Source organism: Cyprinus carpio, chromosome B22, assembly GCF_018340385.1.
Source record: "Cyprinus carpio isolate SPL01 chromosome B22, ASM1834038v1, whole genome shotgun sequence".
Taxonomy (NCBI): domain Eukaryota; kingdom Metazoa; phylum Chordata; class Actinopteri; order Cypriniformes; family Cyprinidae; genus Cyprinus; species Cyprinus carpio.
This window is the reverse complement of record NC_056618.1, coordinates 34,979,114-34,997,578: the sequence shown is the minus strand read 5'-3', so window position 1 is coordinate 34,997,578 and position 18,465 is coordinate 34,979,114. Positions and strand designations below refer to the sequence as shown.

Here is an 18,465-nt window from a genome sequence, read left to right as displayed (position 1 = left end):
AATCAAAGCCCTGAGGATGATTTACGGGAATTTTTCTATTGTATAACACTCATTCTACACACACACACACAGTCTAGCTGAAGTTTCTCTTTAGTTTTTGCAGTGCTATTTAGAATCAGTTTTTTATTATATTTAATCTAATTTCTAGTGTCTCATTTGCTTTTTTCATTCGACTGATTTCCTTTCAAGCATTAAATATGAAACCCATTAAGGAAGATGCAAAGAAATCCTGCGGGATAAGAAAGTAAACATGAACATTCTACACAAAACACAAAATACACACACTCTGTCCCAAAAACAAATTTAAACAAAAAAATTCTCTTGTTTTTTCAAATCTGTCTGCGCTCAAACATGACAGCCAGTCAGAAGATATTTGATGTTTAATATTTAGTTACATGGGCCAATGAGAGTTGCTTTATCACACCAGGTCTGGTTAGGACATTCAGCTTCAGAGATTACGTGAGTTGAGATGGGCGAGTGTTTGGGATGCTATTTTGTGGTGAATTTCTGCTGGATGAGCTTGTATCTGTTGAGCTGCTGCTCAGAGACGGACGGCTGAAGGCCTGCCAGAGCCTGTCTGAAGTCTTCTCAACACAGAGTCAGAGCGCTGGCCTCTGAATCCACACCTGCATCACAGACACAGAGATGAAGAAAGAGTGAAGGCAAGTAGTGCAGACATTGAGAAAGAAGCAGAGAGACTGACAGAGTCAGGCCAGAAACATCCTCTACTCAACACACACATGAACGCTTCACCAACACATTGCCACAGCACAGGGTTACGATGAGGGGAAATGACTGCATAGCGTTACTTGTGTAGAGTTTGTTTTTAGGCTCAGAGTGAATAGCTGGAACATGGACACATGGGTTTCATGCATAAAATGTACTGTTTATTTCTTCTTGGTTTAAACATGTCTCTATCCTCTAAACTTTAACCAATAAAGATCTCAGGTGTAGAACTGGCAAATGCACAGACACTGTTTTCGTATTTTGTTTATTAATAGATTGCAAATGTTTGCATGGAAGTGCATGTTTGAACATGCTGATGAGTGTCTGTGTAAAAGCTGATGGATCAGTGAAGATGAAAGATGAAGGATCAAAGGGGTGTTGTCAAGTTCCTACACACAACTAATGAACAAGTGTCACTTCTTATTCACTTGTTATTGAATAATATTTTTTATTAAACATATTATTATTATTTTAAGTATATATATGTATAATAACAATATATTTTACATTTTAATATTTAAACATTTGTGTATAATTGTATGTATAATTGGACATAATTCATTATATATAACACACAAATACTGAAAGAAGACCTTAAGTGACTTAAGTTAAAACGAATACTTTTTATGTGTTAACTACATGATGTGTAATTGTATATACTGTAATTATTCATATTTCAAATGATTTATTATAATTAAGATGTTTTTGAAAGAAGTCTTGTGTTCAGATTTAAATTTATGTAATCAAAAACAGTAATATATAATAGCACACCAGTAAGCACACACAAAAAAGATAAAGATAAAGGAAAGAAATTTTTTTTTTTTTTTTTTTCAATAATTAAACAATGTGTCATCAGAGTTGGTATTTTGGCTTTATATATGATCAAACACTTGCACTCAACATTTTTCTGAAAATCATGCTCAAATAGAGTTTAACAAGGTTTTTGACAAGCGGGTGACAGAGATCTGTGTCATTAGAATGGTCAAATCTGAGGCAGTTAATTATCACATTACCTTTTCATCAATTTACAGGTTATAAAATGAATTGCAGCTATTTGGGCGCTCAGTTTTTCTTGTTGTTTAATACATTTGGCCAAAATCTCATGATATAAAAGATGAATTGCTATGCACAGGATATTTAAACATACAAATGTCTATTGGCTACAACCAGATGGCAAAAGCTCAGAATCTTCTCCACTCTTCAAACGCTTATTCAAACATCAGTTTTTTATTTACCCTTGCATTGCGAAGAAGTAGACGTCTGTCTTCAAACTGCATGTCACGGAGTTCGGTGGAGTTTTGACTGACAATTGAATAAAGTTATCAAACACTAAATTCTAGATTAAATATATATGAATCCTCAAGCTACAAAAGTTAACGATTTGCTCTTTCTTCTTTTGTTCTTTGATGAACAGACATCACAGCAGCTGGGTTATTAGGTTATTTGGCTGCTATTACTTTAAGAGCTGCTGCTGCTGAACGTGACATGGATCTGACACGCATGCTTGTCATTTTATTCACATGTTAATATGAAATGATACAGGCTACAGCGTGCGCTGCCTTATTTGTGCTTGCAGTTAAAGAGCATGGGCTATGAGCACAGTATATTGGCAGTCAGGAGAAGAAAACTCGTTTTTACTGACATTTGGCCTGACAACATCTCATCTGACCACAGTTTACTGTTGTTCTGCTGAAGAACAACAGTGACTCCAGGCCGTTGAATTATTAGACAAATAATGACTCCAGGCCGTTGAATTATTAGACAAATAATGCACACTCCGCTTCGCGTAGTGGCCGCATCACCACCATGGGTGTGCATTATTTTTCTAATAATTCAACAGCCCGTCGTCAATTATTGCTTACATATTTTAAACACAATATTGTGTTTTTGCTCAGTTTTGCTATTGAAAATATTACCTATAAGGCCAATGCAAAACTGTTGTGCACCTGTGAGCAATAGCGGTGTTTAGCTTGTGAATGAATCCTCATTTTGAATTAATTGTGTGAACCAATGATTTAAAGCCCATTCATAAAGAGTGCCATTTACTTCATTACTGAATGAATCAGCCGTTTGAACAATTCAAAGGAATGAATGAATGAATGAATGAATGAATGACTCATAAAGACATTTGCTGCCGCCACCTGCTGGCAGTTTTAGTTTCTTCTTTAGAGCATCATTTCATTTTGTCTATAAAAAATAAATAAATAACATTAAATGGATAGGATGAAGACTGTCAGTAACCAAGCTGTTCTCTTCACTCTGACCAACGTACATGTTGATGAGTCCAGGGCCCTTCACGCTGAAAACAAACACCAAACACACTCAGTACATGATGTTGTGTTCATTTAGTTTTGTACTCTAACCAGTCTCTTGAATATTTCAAACTCAAAGCAAATAAAGAACGGCTGTCAGTCGATTAAAATTTCTTAATCAAATTAATTACATGATGAATTAATCTAATTAATCACAAATTAAATTTGTCTGTGAAAATACCCACAAATGATTATGTAAAGCTATTATTGTGTTAAATGAGAAAGTATCAAGTAGACATTACAAACAGTAGCTTTAGAAAGAAATATTTGATTTGATTCAACATAAAATGTTTTACACATAATCGTTTAGGTTACAACGGCCTAAAAAAATATGGCACATAAAAGTAGATAATTTGAGAAACATCTCAGTATTTTGTTCATACAATGAATGTCACTGGTAACCAAGACAGATTAATTATCAAGTCATAAAAATACTTTTGTTTATGTTGTGCAAAAGAAGAAAGTCATACAGGTTTGAAATGACATGAACGTAATTGACGACAGAATAAAAATTTTTGAGATAACTATACCTTGAATGTTTTTTTTTATGAAATGAAATGATACTCTAAATAAGAAACTAAAACTACCAGCAGGTGGCCGTATTTGTCTTTATGCATCAGGCTATTGAATCACTGATTCACACGATTTGTTCAAAACACGGATTCATTCAGAAACTAATCACCGCTGTGTTGCTCACAGACCCACAACAATTCTGCTATGACTTTAAAGGTAATATTTTCTATGCAAAATTTAGCAAAAACTGAAAATGAAATATAACTAGTGCTGTCTAATGATTAATTGTGATTAATCGCATCCAAAATAAAAGTTTTAGTTTACTTTATATATGTGTGTGTACTGTGTATATTTATGTATATATAAATACACACCCATACAGAATATATTTTGAAAATATTTACATTTATATATTTATATATTCATAATATTATATTTTATATTATATATAAATATATTTAATAAATAAACATACGTATTTTTCTTAAATATATACATGCATGTGTTTGTATTTATATATACATAATATATATGCACAGGACACACACATGTATGTTTTGTAAACAAAAACTTTTATTTTGGATGCGATTAATCACAATTAATCATTTGATAGCACTAAAATTAACACAATATTAACTTCTTATTTACTGAACTGTTGTATAAAATCACACTTAAACTCGTGATAGATCGGGACAAAAACAGCCCTGCTGTGATATTGCTCTCGCTGCCCATGTGATGTCTATTATCATATATAATTATGCACTGAAAAAAGTGAAACATCAGTGCAATCCATTCAAAATATATATTTACATTGGTCCAATGGAAAATTGTGATTTTCAGTTTATACCTTCTGTTTTCACTTTGCCTCAAAGTAAGTGTTACGCCCTCTAGACAAACTTTAAAACATTACTTTTACTTGAATGGTAGTTTAAGGTTAAACCAAAGTTTTGGGGTGTCATGTGATCATGTGACGTCATTACGTCTCGGTACATCTCAGTCGTTGAAAATTTCTGCTGTCCGCCATTACCTCGCTTCGCAAGCAAAGGACCATCTCCATGTGCGAGTCTGCGAGAAAACTCAATTAAACAAGGTAAGAGGTCGAATGTGTTTTGCTTGGTGACAACATATCTGTTTTTGAGGAAATTAACATTAAGTAAAATAACCGGGAACTACTTTACAGACGTCAGGGTGTTCTGTGATGGAGTTTAAGAAATATGAACTGGTTAAAATTGTCATCTCGAATTTTTGCTAATCGCATTATGTGGTCGCGTAGTTAAAAAATTACTAAACTTATAATAATCTTGTCTAGATCGCGCTTAATTCAACTGAAGAGCCCCGCCAGTGTCTGGACATGTTTAATCTGTAGCGGGGTCACTGCTAGCCCCTCAGACAGAGCTGCAGCCGAGCCAAAGTTTCGGCGGGATGAGAGTAGGGTGCTCCAGGACAGACTTTACGCGTGCTTTTCTCATTAATTGACTCCGTGCTCGTGAGGTTGTTGAGCCGGGTGAAGGAGCACGCGCTTTTGAACCCGATCGGTGAACGCCACTGGTCGGACATGCAGCCTGTTTAAATGGTGTCAACCGCTTGATCTACATCTGTGCTGTTTTGTGCTTTAAAGATTTCCGGTTCGGTTTTTAAATTATTACAAACTTTAGAGCCTTGAGGCGTGCGCACGTGTCTGTGTGGCGCACGGCAACACACACTGCGTGCAAAAAAATAATATCTCAAAAACGAAAACAGCACAAACGTAGCTCAAACGATTGACATAATTATTATATACATTTACGTTTGGGGGGGGGGAGGTATATAATGTATATTATATACATTTACGTTTAACATGTACTTGCTAATCAAACACTTTATATGAACAAACTACTAATCTATAAAACACAATCGGTCTTCCGACCTTTTACTACTGTTAATTGATATTGATGTGCGCGAGGAGAGAGCGCTCGTGCTGGTGCTGTTTGAAGGCGGTGAGAGTGCGCGCGCGCGGCCGGGGCGCTCTCTCTTTCTGCTTGTTTTTTATGTGCCCTGTCCACTAATCTAAATAATTAGTTGTTACGACGACTTATTTGTTCACTCGTTTTAATAAATCGTGGACACGTTGAACTATTTCCCCTCCCTCATTTTGATTTAACAAATTACAACGTGGCCACAATTTAGTAAAACGAGGGAACAAATTAGTATAACCTGCTGAGGTTTTATTAATTCGTGCCACGAAACAATATTCGCCTGAATATTCAACAATGCACACAAATATAGGGTCTTTTTTTTAATAAATGTTAGAATAATATAAACCAAAACGCGCGGGTAAAAAACTGCTGTAGTGAGACTGCGCATGCGCGGGGGTGAAACTGTGGCTCTGCAGTCAGAACCTTCTCCAGTTGCGTGCAGTTTATGGTCTGGGTCGGGATCGGACAGAACGTTGAACGAGCCCGGGTAAGGTCGTGTTGGATTTTTTTTGGGCCCATTGTAAGCTCGTGCACCCTGTGAACCTGCTCAGATTAGAGATAGAAGAGGATGACAGTATTGCCATACACATCTAAAAAACCATCCTACGTTTTGCCACAATGGCTATATTTTCTCTTAAAAACCTTCCTAATGTTAACTTACTATTTACTACTTGTATGTATTTGTTTATCACATATTGTATTTGTAGCAATGGTGAGAGCAATGACTGATTAAAGAGAAACACTACATAAGTTATAGTTTAAAGTGACAACGTTAATGGAAATAATAATCACTGTCCCCTATAAATTCATGCCATTTCCTTTGTATTTACAGGTGCCCTCTTTCTGGAATCATTAACCGCTGCAGAATTTGGTAGGTGATCCACACATGCACACCAGGCAGTGAACATTATTTGTATTTATTTGTATTTCGCTTTACAAACCAGTGTCACAAGCTTCTCAAAGCACTACAGTTTTAGTCATTATTCTTTCAGTTCATACTTGGTGATGGTAAGCTACTATTGTAGCCACAATTGCTCAGGGGCAGACTGACCGGTCCCTTCGACCATCACCAACCACTCACACACTACATTCATACAGGCAGCATATATTGATGAGAAAATGCTGCTTCTTTTTTTTTGCATCAGTTCATTACATTTTGAGTTTGCTAGAGACCAAAACCAAGTCGTCAGCAGGGCGTTTTACTTACAATTTATAATCATCCTACCCGAAAACTTGCTTGATCTCATCATCAACATTTTTTTATTTGATTTTGGGAACTGTCTGTGTCCTTTATGTTGGTACATTGGAAACGGGTTTCATCAGAATAACTTGTAGCTCGTCTTTTATCAGGTTGTCCAGAGGGATGAAACTGAAACAGAGCTTGCAAGTTTCACAATGGCTGTGTTCGTCATCAGGGAAGAGGGTGATTCTCTCCAACCCACCACATGACATTGGTATAGTCATTGAAGGTGTGAAAGTCCTGAACAGGTTGCCATCAGTCGCACATGCATGTGCCATGTTATTTGGCCAAATTTATGTGCTGAACTTGAGCTATCCAGGTGAGCTGGAACACACCTTTGATGCACTACAAAAGTTATTTATTGAGATTGAACCAAAGAAAAATGACACGCAAAGTTCTCAGCCTCAGTGTTAAGCTGTGAAAGTAAAGTAGCAAAGAGAAATACATTTAAATACGTTGTATTTGGTTCTGTTTTAGAGCTTGTACTCAAATACATTGCAGGTTAATGAATTACTGTTCAATGAAAAAACACTTTAAACTGATGTTAAACTCAATTTATTGTGAAGTTTTGTGGTATAGATATTTGGGCACATCGTTAACATATTAACTTTTGAACAGTTTTACAGTTATTAAAGGCTATTGCATTACTTTTATCAGGTTTTACATATTTTACTGTTTCATTGATTGGTAATGTGCTCAATATTGATGTGGGACTTTTAAGCACTTGTTTTTTTATTTTATTTTTTTAAATCTTTTTTATTTTTTATTTAATCTAGCCAAGTTTGTACAGTGTAGAAACTGTATTGCACTTAATTGCTGTTACAAAAAAAGGTCAAACCATATTTACTGTCACAGCTGTGGATGTTACATGGTCTGCGAACATGTTTTAAAAGATATGTAATTCTTGCAGAATTAAATTTCAGTCCTTTTGAAGTAAATTTTTGTGTCTTTATTTAAGGAAAGTGAGCTACAGACCGAAACAAGGTATTTTGTACAACAAAACTTGAATATGGGAGCAACTTTGACTTTTTTATTGACGCATTATAATATTGACCTAAATTTATTGACTTTGTTATAATTAAAATTGATAGTTTGTTCTGAGTAAAAAAATTCAACTTGAAAAAACCTAATCTAATAACTTGTAACAAAATTACATCAATTTTATTAGTTTTTTCCAAAGTAAAAATTTAAATTTATTTTATTGAAACTGAAAATATTAGTTTTTCCAAAATGAAAAAAATAATTTGAACCAAAGCAAAAATTTTGATTAACATCAAGTAAAAATGTATAGTTTCAACAAAATCAAAAAAAATAATTTGAGAGAAAACTAATTACATCTATTTAAATAGTTTATTTCAAAGTAAAAACTTCACTTGGATGTAGTTGTAAATGTTAAGTTTTTCTAAAATAAAAAAACTAGGTTCTATCAAAGCAAAAAATTACACATGTTCTTTGTAACAAACCAATATTATTACTTTGGGTTAAAGTAAAATGTTGTGTTGGAAAAAATTAAAATTTTGGTTTGACGTTAAATCAAAATTTACGGTTTTTAACTAAATCATAAATACAATTTGAGAAAATCTAAAAAAATTAGTTGTAACAAATTACATCAAATCATTAAAAAAAACCCCAAAACGCGTATACTCTTTAATGAGACAAAAACTCATACAAGCCAATTTTTGCCCCAATATCTTGAATTTTAGGGTATAACTGCATTTATGGAGTTGTTGCCCTGCATCGTATTTGTCAACAGTCAACTGTATGAAATGTAAGATGATGTACAGGTCTGGGGGTGGGGGCAGTGCGTTAACTGTGTTAAAACATTTTTATCGCATAATTTTTTCTTAACTAATTGAATAAGTCAATGCGTTAAACTGACAGCCCTAAAAATAAAGTAATGTAGTAACCTGAGGAAGGTCATGGTACACTCGGTGGCGACGGCTTTAGCCAGCAGGGTTTTTCCGGCGCCCAGCGGCCCATAGAATCGGCAGTCCAGAGCGCCACAGTCCCTGCGAAAGCAGCTCTGGATGCTCCAGAGGAAGCTGAACCATGTCCAGAATCTCCTTCTTAACCTGCTGCAGTCCACCGATGTCCTGCCATCTGACCGACGGGATCTGAGATGAAGAAGAGAGGACAAAATCAACGTAAGAACATGAGATTTTACTGCTAGTTATGTAAATAGTACATTAAGGCCCAATGTTAATTTATGGGTGAACTTTTGTGACTTTAAATGTAGGGCAGGTGATTTTGAAGAGAATAGCAATAGCAAGCTAGCTTTGAAAGCATAAGATTCCACCCTTCCTGCAAATCACTCTCCAAAGCCACACCTCCTCAAAAACACATGAAAGCAAACAGACATACCAGAGGCTAACCAGCGACTAGGGATGGAACGATTACCGGTTTGACAATAAATCATGATAAAATTCCCCACGGTTAGTTTTACTGTTTCATATTTTAATTATCTTTAAAGCCACATTCGATTACCGCAATTTGAACAAATGAGGATAAATAAATAAACAGCACACAGAGAAGTTTCGTTTTGTGTGAAAACATGGCGGAGTCGAGCAACTACATTCAGTGGCTTTCCCAGCGTTGGTAAGGAGTGTGCAAAGATCTCCTAAAACAAAACCCTACAGAAACAAAGCCAACATGAAATGGCAATCAAATGGACTTATATAAAGTGATATAATATGGTAATTCACTGGATGCAGAGCAATTTGCACATTTATCTTTGGAACAATATGCTCCAAAACGTTTCAAAGTTGGACAAGGAACATATGGCCGATTAGAATGCAAAGATGAGATAGATGATAGTCTCACAGCTGTCTGTTTGGCAATCTTGCCAAGATTGACGTCTTTACCCAACATCAGGTCCTCACTGAGGCTGGACAGCATCGTCCTGCACTGCTCCTGGGACAGACTCTCTATCGCCACCTGGTGCACACACGCTGCCATCACATCTGAGGACAGCTCCCGCTGGCTGCTCACAGACCCCACCACCACCACACTGCAGAAGAGCAGAAGAAGGAAACCATTACACATTTCATCTGATTTCATCTGACTGAACCCTTTAACTGTCACTCCCATTTATAAACATGAAAAAGTTCACTATCCAAACTAAAAAGACGTGAAAGTGCACTATCAAAACTAAAATGTGTATACAGTAATTCATGAACGAAAACATTTTGTATTATGATTTTGATGTGTCATTTCCATGGTATTGCAATGTCTGATTTTAAAATGGTTTTCAAAGGATGAATTTTGATATTTTAAGCTTTCAACTGATATGTAATTTATGATGATTTCTAAAGCATGATAGGGAAATTTTTACTGCAAGTTAAATAAAATGAGTAACTAAAATAATAAGTCATGGGAAACAAATTCTAAATTCAAGATTATCATGCCTGCATTTTACGTGCAGGGCTCCGTCGAAAATAAAGAAATGTGGACTAAAATTTTACGACTTCATTCTCAATAAAAAAAAACTATCAAGAAAATATTTTAGATGGTATGATTAAAATGCACAGTTTCACTGAGTATTTGTGTATTTTTATGCTTCGTCTTTGTTAGCTTAGCAACATGCTAATGTTCTACTAAACTCTACTAGACTCAAGAACTTAGTTTTCCCTTATGAAAATTAACCATGTTTTTTTTTGGCATTTTGATTACCATTTATATAACCACAGTTTTACTGTAAATACCATGGTTTAACTATGGTTAGTGTAGCAAAAAATTATGGTTATCATGGTTTAACTGTAGTAGCCATGATTTAGTAAAACCCTGGTTAATTTTCATATGAGTTGTTTCCTGTGAACTTATGAAAAACACAACAACTTATGAAGGTTCTGATGCTCGTAACTGTGAAAAGACACAAAAATCAAGAAAAACGATGTAAAGAAATCATAAGTCACCTTGATCAGATACATAGGTTGAAAATATTCACGTTTATATTTATATTCATGTCATTTATATTACATATACATATTTTAAATATATAAACATAACATATTCTCCTTAAATGCATACATGTATGTGTGTGTGTATTTATATAGACATAATAAATAAACACAGCACACACACATATATTATGTAAACAAACACTTTTATTTTGTATGCGTTTAATCGCTATTAATCGTTTGACATCGCTATACTACGTTTATATATCAGCAATTTCACAACTAAATAAACTGGGTCATTACTGTTGAAGCAATCTTTTGAAGTCTTACATTTGCAAAAATGAATACACTTATGTAATTTAGAGAAGTATTTATATTGCCTTACTTTAAAGTATAACTCGTTTCATATGCACACATAAATTATTTCTACTTTATGCAGCAAATCTCTATAGCTTCAATGTTAATAGTCAAAATTATAAATATGCAGCACAGATCTACACTATAAACGATGCTGGATATATAAGTTTTTCCAGCTATATTTGCATACAGTACACTCACATAAAGCAAAGTATGCTGTATAGTAAATCTCAACTGTTGATTGTATACACTGCCTTTCAGAAGTTTGGGACCAGTACGATTTTAATGTTTTTTAAAGAAGTTTCTTCAGCTCAACAATGCTGCATTTATTTATTTATTTAAAGAAAAACTGTAAAATTGTGAAATATAATTACAATTTAAAATGACTGTGTTCTATTTCAATATACTTTTAAAAATAAATTTATTTCTGTGATGCGCAGCTGCATTTTCAGCATCATTACTCCAGTCTTCAGTGTCACATGATCTTCAGAAATCATTCTAATATGATGATTTATTATCAATGTTGGAAATTGTTGTGCTGCTTCATATTTTTTTGTAACCTGTGATACTTTTATCAGAATTCTTTAATGAATAAAAAGTTTTAAAAGAACAGCATTTATTTAAAATAGATTTTCTAACAATACAAGTCTTTACTATCACTTTTTATCAATTTAACACATATTTGCTGAATAAAAAAAAGTTAATTTCTTTCAGAACTAGAAAGAAAAAAATTACTGACCCCAACATTTAAACTGTAGTGTGTAATGTTACAATAGATTTCTATTTTAAATGAATGCTGTTCTTTTTCATTTTTATTCATCAAAGAATCCAGAAAAATGTATCACAGGTTAAAAAATAAATAAATAAAAGGAAGAAGCAGCAAAAACTGTTTCCAGCACTGACAGCAAATCAGCATATTATTATGATTTCTGAAGGATCATTTGACACTGAAGACTGGAGTAATGATGCTGAAAATTCAGATTTGATCACAAAAATAAATTGCATTTTAAAGTATATTAAAACAGAAAACAGTTATGCAATAATATTTCACCAGATGTGAACTATTTTATCACCAAGGTCTAATCTTACATCTGAAATTATAACTGAATAGTACAACCAAATATAAATGAAATAAAATAACCAACCAACCAAAGCATTGGAAAGAATTGAGGAATCAAGACTTCTCAATGATATCACAGAATATTTCTAAATAAAATAAAAGATGTTTATGCACACTGTAAAAAATAAGTGTCATTTTAACTGTACAATTTTGTAAAAACGCTACAAAAAAAAAGTGTTAATAGGTTAACAGTAAGTTCCTGTACTATATACAGGGAAAAACTGTAAAAGATCTAACCAGACATTTCATGTAATTTTACAGTAAAATGCTGTTAATTTTACAGTTTTTAGAAATAAAAAAAGAACAAATCAATGTATAATTTACAGTCAAAAACTGTAAACTGATATTCCCAGAATTCCCTGTGTGACGCTCCACATTTGAAAGTATTTTGTTTAAATAATCATGTTTTTTAATAGTTTTTTGTTATCAGTTGTACATTTGGGCTTTATGTTACATCTTCTGCTGTTTAATGAAAGTTTATTGAATTGTTTAAGTATCGTGTGTCACCATGATGGTGTTTTGTGTTTGCATGAATGACTTTGTGCACCTTCTATATATTAATATAAACTTCTGCTTGTGGCGAAGCTACTTGTGATGAACTTCGATTCTTCATGTGGCTTTCTCTTTTACCACCTGCATTATTATGGTGGTTGTCAGTATGTTAAAGGCACAAAACAGATTTTAATAGCAGTGTGCGTTGTTGAATTTACTGGTTTACATAAAAATTTTCTTGTTTGTAAATAACAGTTTTATACTGTAAAATTTACAGTTTTTGGCCGTAATTGTGTTTACAGTTTTTCTGTATTTTTTACAAAAGTATTCTGGCAACCACAGCTGCCAAAATTATTTTGTAAAAACTACAGACTTTTTTTTACAGTGCACATGGCGAATCTGCTCAAACCAACTAATGCAAATACTTTAAATAATCCAAAGGTTAACTTAAAAACAAACTGATTTGATTTCCATTTTTAAGCTGTGAATTTTAACATTTAAACTGGAAGACTTGATTCAGCTGACCAATTATTATACCCTTCTTCACCTTAATCTTAATGGTCTTATTCCCAACAGGCACTGCCATCCCATCTGACAGGGGGGAAATCAAGCCCACATTAGTGTCATTCCCTCCATGTCTAGGTGCCGAACCTTGTAAAACCACTCAATTACAAACACACCAACAAACACATGCCACCTACAGAGACTCTCACAGACGGGACTCTGAGTCTTCTTCATCTTCTCTGCTGGGACGCACGCAATGACCAACTCCCCATTAAACACACCCAGCTTCAGACGTCTAGCACGCGCACATCGAGTCTGCATTCAAGAGCCTGCAAGAAAGCACTGAAGTCCAGCACTCTACTGTTCAGCAAAGAGCTGCCAGATCTCAAACTGTTCGCATACTGGGCAAAATCAGAGACAAGAAGAGAGGAAGCAAACATGATGCTGGTACTGCTAAGCTCCAGATCTCTGCAGTCGGAGAGCACCACACTGGTGTCCACTGTTATCCTGCCCTGTCTGCACTCCAGCACCATCACCTCTGACAGCTGCTGCTGCACCTGTGCGGCTTCTTCACCCAGTAAATGATGGTAGGGTATGAGCAGAGCATCTCCTTGCCTCGCCAGCAGAGTCTGTCTGTGACAGGAGGCTAGGATCAGCAGAACATTGGAGAACTTCTCTGAAGAAGCCCATTTAAAGCTCTGCTTGGTCCGAGTCCCGATGACAATCTTCTTTAACGGCAGCAGAGACTGTGGTCGAAGTGTTCCCGGCGAGTTCTCCTTCAGTCCGTAGTGTTTAAGGAAAGATCTGCTCATGTAAACAGCTTGGCAATGTTTACATTGGTCTCTTCCTCCGGAGTCGCATGCACGCAGACCAAAACTTCCAACTGGGGGGGACTGCGAGTCCATCAGGGACAGTAACAATACGTATGTGGGTCCAGTGTGGTCTGGGAACTTTTGAGTGAATTGCGATTTGTTGATAAGCACGTGTAGAGGATGAATATGTGAAGGAAAGTCCTGATGCAACTTCATCGGGGCCGCCATGTTTGAAACGTGCGCATGTGCAGTGAAATATGAGAAACTGACCACTGACAGAAAATCTTTCACGCTTCAAAAACATAGATGATAGAAAAGACTTTTCCTCTTGAAACCAGAATTGATATTTTCAAACGTTAGGGTAATAAGAAAACCAAAGGCAAAGAAACAACAACAACAAAAAAGTTTACAGACAATTGTGTAGTACTTTGTGTTAGCTATTTACCATAATACAATGTATGTACTTTTAATCATTTCATATGAATATATTTTCATATAAATATCTGTCAAGCACATCTTACCAGCAAACATACACTCATTCACATTCTTCTCTTCACTCTCTGAGGCAGAAGTCTCTAAACTCATCCTTTCTAATCATCCTACTACTTGTCCGCGTGATCCTATTCCATCTCATCTCCTTCAAGCCATTTCTCCTGCAGTTGTACCTGCACTCACTCACATCATTAACACATCCCTTCATACAGGTGTTTTTCTCTCAGCATTTAGACAGGCTCATATAACCCCACTACTTAAGAAACCCACCCTTAACTCATCTCTTTTAGAGAACTACAGACCAGTTTCCATTCTTCCTTTCATTGCAAAAACACTTGAACGAGCTGTATTCAACCAAGTCTCTGCCTTTCTCACACAGAACAACCTCCTTGACAGTAACCTTCAGAAGTGGACATTCAACTGAGACTGCCTTGCTCTCAGTTGTTGAAGCCCTAAGACTGGTAAGAGCGGAATCCAAATCTTCAATACTTATCTTGCTTGATCTATCTGCTGCTTTTGACACGGTTAATCACCAGATCCTCCTGTCAACCCTACTGACAAAGGGCATCTTAGGAACCGCACTCCAGTGGTTTGAGTCTTACCTCTCAGATAGGTCCTTCAAAGTATCTTGGAAAGGTGAGGTGTCCAAGTTGCAACATCTAACTACTGGGGCGCCTCAGGGCTCAGTTCTTGGACCACTTCTCTTCTCTGTCTACATAGCATCATTAGGTTCTGTCATTCAGAAACATGGCTTTTCATACCATTGCTGTGCTGATGACACTCAACTCCACCTCTTATTCCATCCTGATGATCCGACGATAGCTGCACACATCTCAGCTTGTCTAACAGACATTTCTTGCTGGATGAAGGACCATCACCTTCAACTCAATCTTGCCAAGACAGAACTGCTTCTGGTTCCAGCAAACCCATCGTTTCATCACAATTTCACCATCAAGTTAGGCACATCAATCATAACTCCTTCAAAAACAGCCAGAAACCTTGGAGTTATGATTGATGATCAGCTAACTTTCTCAGACCACATTGCTAAAACTATCCATTCCTGCAGATTTGCTTTATTCAACATCAAGAAGATCAGGCCCTTTCTTTCGGAGCAAGCTGTTCAAGCTCTTGTTCTGTCCAGGCTAGACTATTGCAACGCTCTCTTGGCAGGTCTTCCAGCCAGTTCTATCAAACCTTTACAATTAATCCAGAAACAAGATTAATTTTTAGTGATCCAAAAACAATGCACATCACACCTCTGTTTATCAATTAGCACTGGCTACCAATAGCTGCTGGCATAAAATTCAAGCCATTGATGTTTGCCTACAAAACCACCACTGGCTCTGCACCCCTTTACCTAAATTAATTTCTTCAGACTTATGTGCCCTCTAGAAGCTTGTGTTCTGCAAGTGAACGTCGCTTGATTGTGCCATCCCAAAGAAGCACAAAGTCACTTTTACAGACTTTTAAATTAACTGTTCCCTCCTGGTGGAATAACCTGCCCAACTCAATCCGAGTCCTTAGCCATCTTCAAGAATTGGCTAAAAACTCATCTCTTCCTTCTTTATTTGACCCTCTAACACTCTATTCTAATACTATTCTTAAAAAAAAAAAAAAAAAAAAAAAAAAAAAATCTAATCTTTCTGTATTGTGTCTTTTCATTTAGTATACAATTAACAAAAGCAAAAAAGACCTCCAACACTAGCTTGCTCTATTCTTTTTCTATTCTATCTGTTTTTCTTTTTATTTGTTATATTATTTAAAAAGCCCTGGCTACATGTACTTTGTTAAGCTACCTGAGACATGTTATAGCACTCTTATATCATTGCTCTTTTTTTGATTTCGATTGCTTCCATTGTCCTCATTTGTAAGTCACTTTGGATAAAAGCGTCTGCTAAATGACTAAATGTAAATAATTATGTAATTTTTTTTCTCCAATTCTTCTGCCTTCATCTCATCATTTACTGCATGCATATAGGTTGTCATTTGATTAAATAATGATTAATGATTAATTTAAGAACATAGTAGTTAAGTCCACTTGCTATAAAGTGGGACCGAGATTAATAACACTAGTGTAGAATTGCAATAATAAACATGATAATAATAATAAACCATATTTCTCCAAGTTAGTGTTCTCATTTCATTTAGGCCTATTGCTAAAGCAGCACATTGTTATTGCACTTATAAACCCCAAATACATTTATATGTCAGGGTTTAGTAGTTTTTCTTTTACATAGGCTTTTACGCTTTTTATCATATAAATCTATCCAACAAGACAAATCATCTTATTTATTTATTTATTTTTATTTTTTTCTGAGTCTTCAAGCACAGGCCCTTGGAGGAATATCCACTTTGTTTCTCATAGGAAATTTGTTTGAAATTACTTTGCACAAAGAAAATAAAAATCGGTTGATTTAAATGACATTATTCCAGCAAAGCGTTTAAATAATGTGTCACTTTTTATGTTTCAGTTAATGTTTAGTGTGTTACTTTTTATATAGGTTTGCTATGACTAGCCATGAACCACAAGACAAAGAAAACACACGCTAAAAAACTGTTTTAGTGTCTTTATATGCCTATTTTAAAATAAATAAAAGAAGAAAGAAAGAAAGAAAGAAAGAAAGAAAGAAAGAAAGAAAGAAAGAAAGAAAGAAAATGCTTGCTTGCTAATTAGCAAACTTTTCCACACATTTTTCACTTCTAAAACAAACTGATGTCAATCACAGATACAGAAGTTTCTGTTTGTATCCTGTTTCTCTTGGCAACTTGTAAACTCAAAGACAGTCAGCAAGCGAGAAAGGTCACATGCAAATCTGCAATAAAACTCTCAAGGTCAGTTTAAGAGTGTTTCTGACACAAATCTTTAAAGTTCACTGCAAGTCAAAGAAGAAAAAGATGTTTTGATGGGTTTCTGTTATAGCTGGTGGTTTAATATTGATCTGAATTAATTCTGTTTTAAGAATCCATTGTCAAATTACCACAGGAACTCAACACATCTCAGCTAGTCGCCCATGTTTTATTGGGGCTGTTTTACTGAGACCCCACTGATCTCACACACTGTCTGTCTGTCTGTGAACACACTGAGTCACAGAGAAACACTCTGTCCCATCATAAAGGGTCTCTGTCTCATTTGAAGGGTCCTGCAGGCATGTCTCCTCATCAGACAGTAGGAACCATCAAGAAGATGATCACGGTATTTAAACTCTTGTCAGTAGACTTTGTCATGGTTATATCTTTAGTAATTTACATAGTTGACAGCTTATTTGGCTTTCTATTTAAGTTGACTCCTGCTAATAATATCACCCCTTTAAAATGGGGATTCTGTCCTGTCACACCTGCCATATTTGTCATTTTATTCAAATCTTTTACCTAGGATTCAATTAGAGGTTTAAATTGTATTCAGAAATGACTGGAAAATCATGAACATATAAAACATGCATAAGATAAAACTAACACTCACACTTTGTTTAAATCAATCAATTTGATGTCATTGTTTGGGATTTTCAAGTCTTGTTTGTAGTGCTTGTGAGCCATTAAACATGCTGTAGAGAGCAGGTCTCACCTCTGGGTGGCACACTTGTCTTTTAAAGAGAATGTTGTACTTGGTTGTCTTGTTTTGAGACAAGTAAACATTCTGCTCCACACAGGAAGTCAGGAAGGACGTTCTTCACATGTTCAGGACCATAACAAGGGAGACACTTCCCATAATGACTATGCTGTGCAAGCTGGTTAATCACATCTGTGAAACCTTCTAATCACAGACATTACACAGATACAACGTGTTTTAATGTATTTTCTATATATATATATATGGTGTGTGGTCACACACTACCGACAGATGTTCAAGTCATTCTGAACCTCCTGGTTCTGTGAGAAGAACAGTGCAGAAGTTTAAGCACTGGCCTAGAGAGGAACTGTTGGAAATCACAAATGAAAATCTTAAATATTAATGTGTGAGCGTAGGTCAGAGCTGGGTAGTAACTGATTGCATGTAATCTGGATTACGTAATCAGTTTCCACAAATGTACTTGTAAATAGATTGTATC

General features: G+C 35.3%; 1 long non-coding RNA gene and 1 pseudogene across 1 annotated transcript; one reads left to right on the top strand and one right to left on the bottom strand.

Annotated features, from left to right (window-relative positions):
- Nucleotides 1-541: 541 nt before the first annotated feature.
- Nucleotides 542-14,155, bottom strand: LOC109068910 (annotated as a pseudogene).
- On the top strand, nt 4,318-6,945 carry LOC109052905. The gene is made up of 3 exons (XR_006157826.1): nt 4,318-4,641; nt 6,339-6,377; nt 6,857-6,945. It is a non-coding gene; the product is annotated as an uncharacterized LOC109052905 (long non-coding RNA).
- Nucleotides 14,156-18,465: the final 4,310 nt, after the last annotated feature.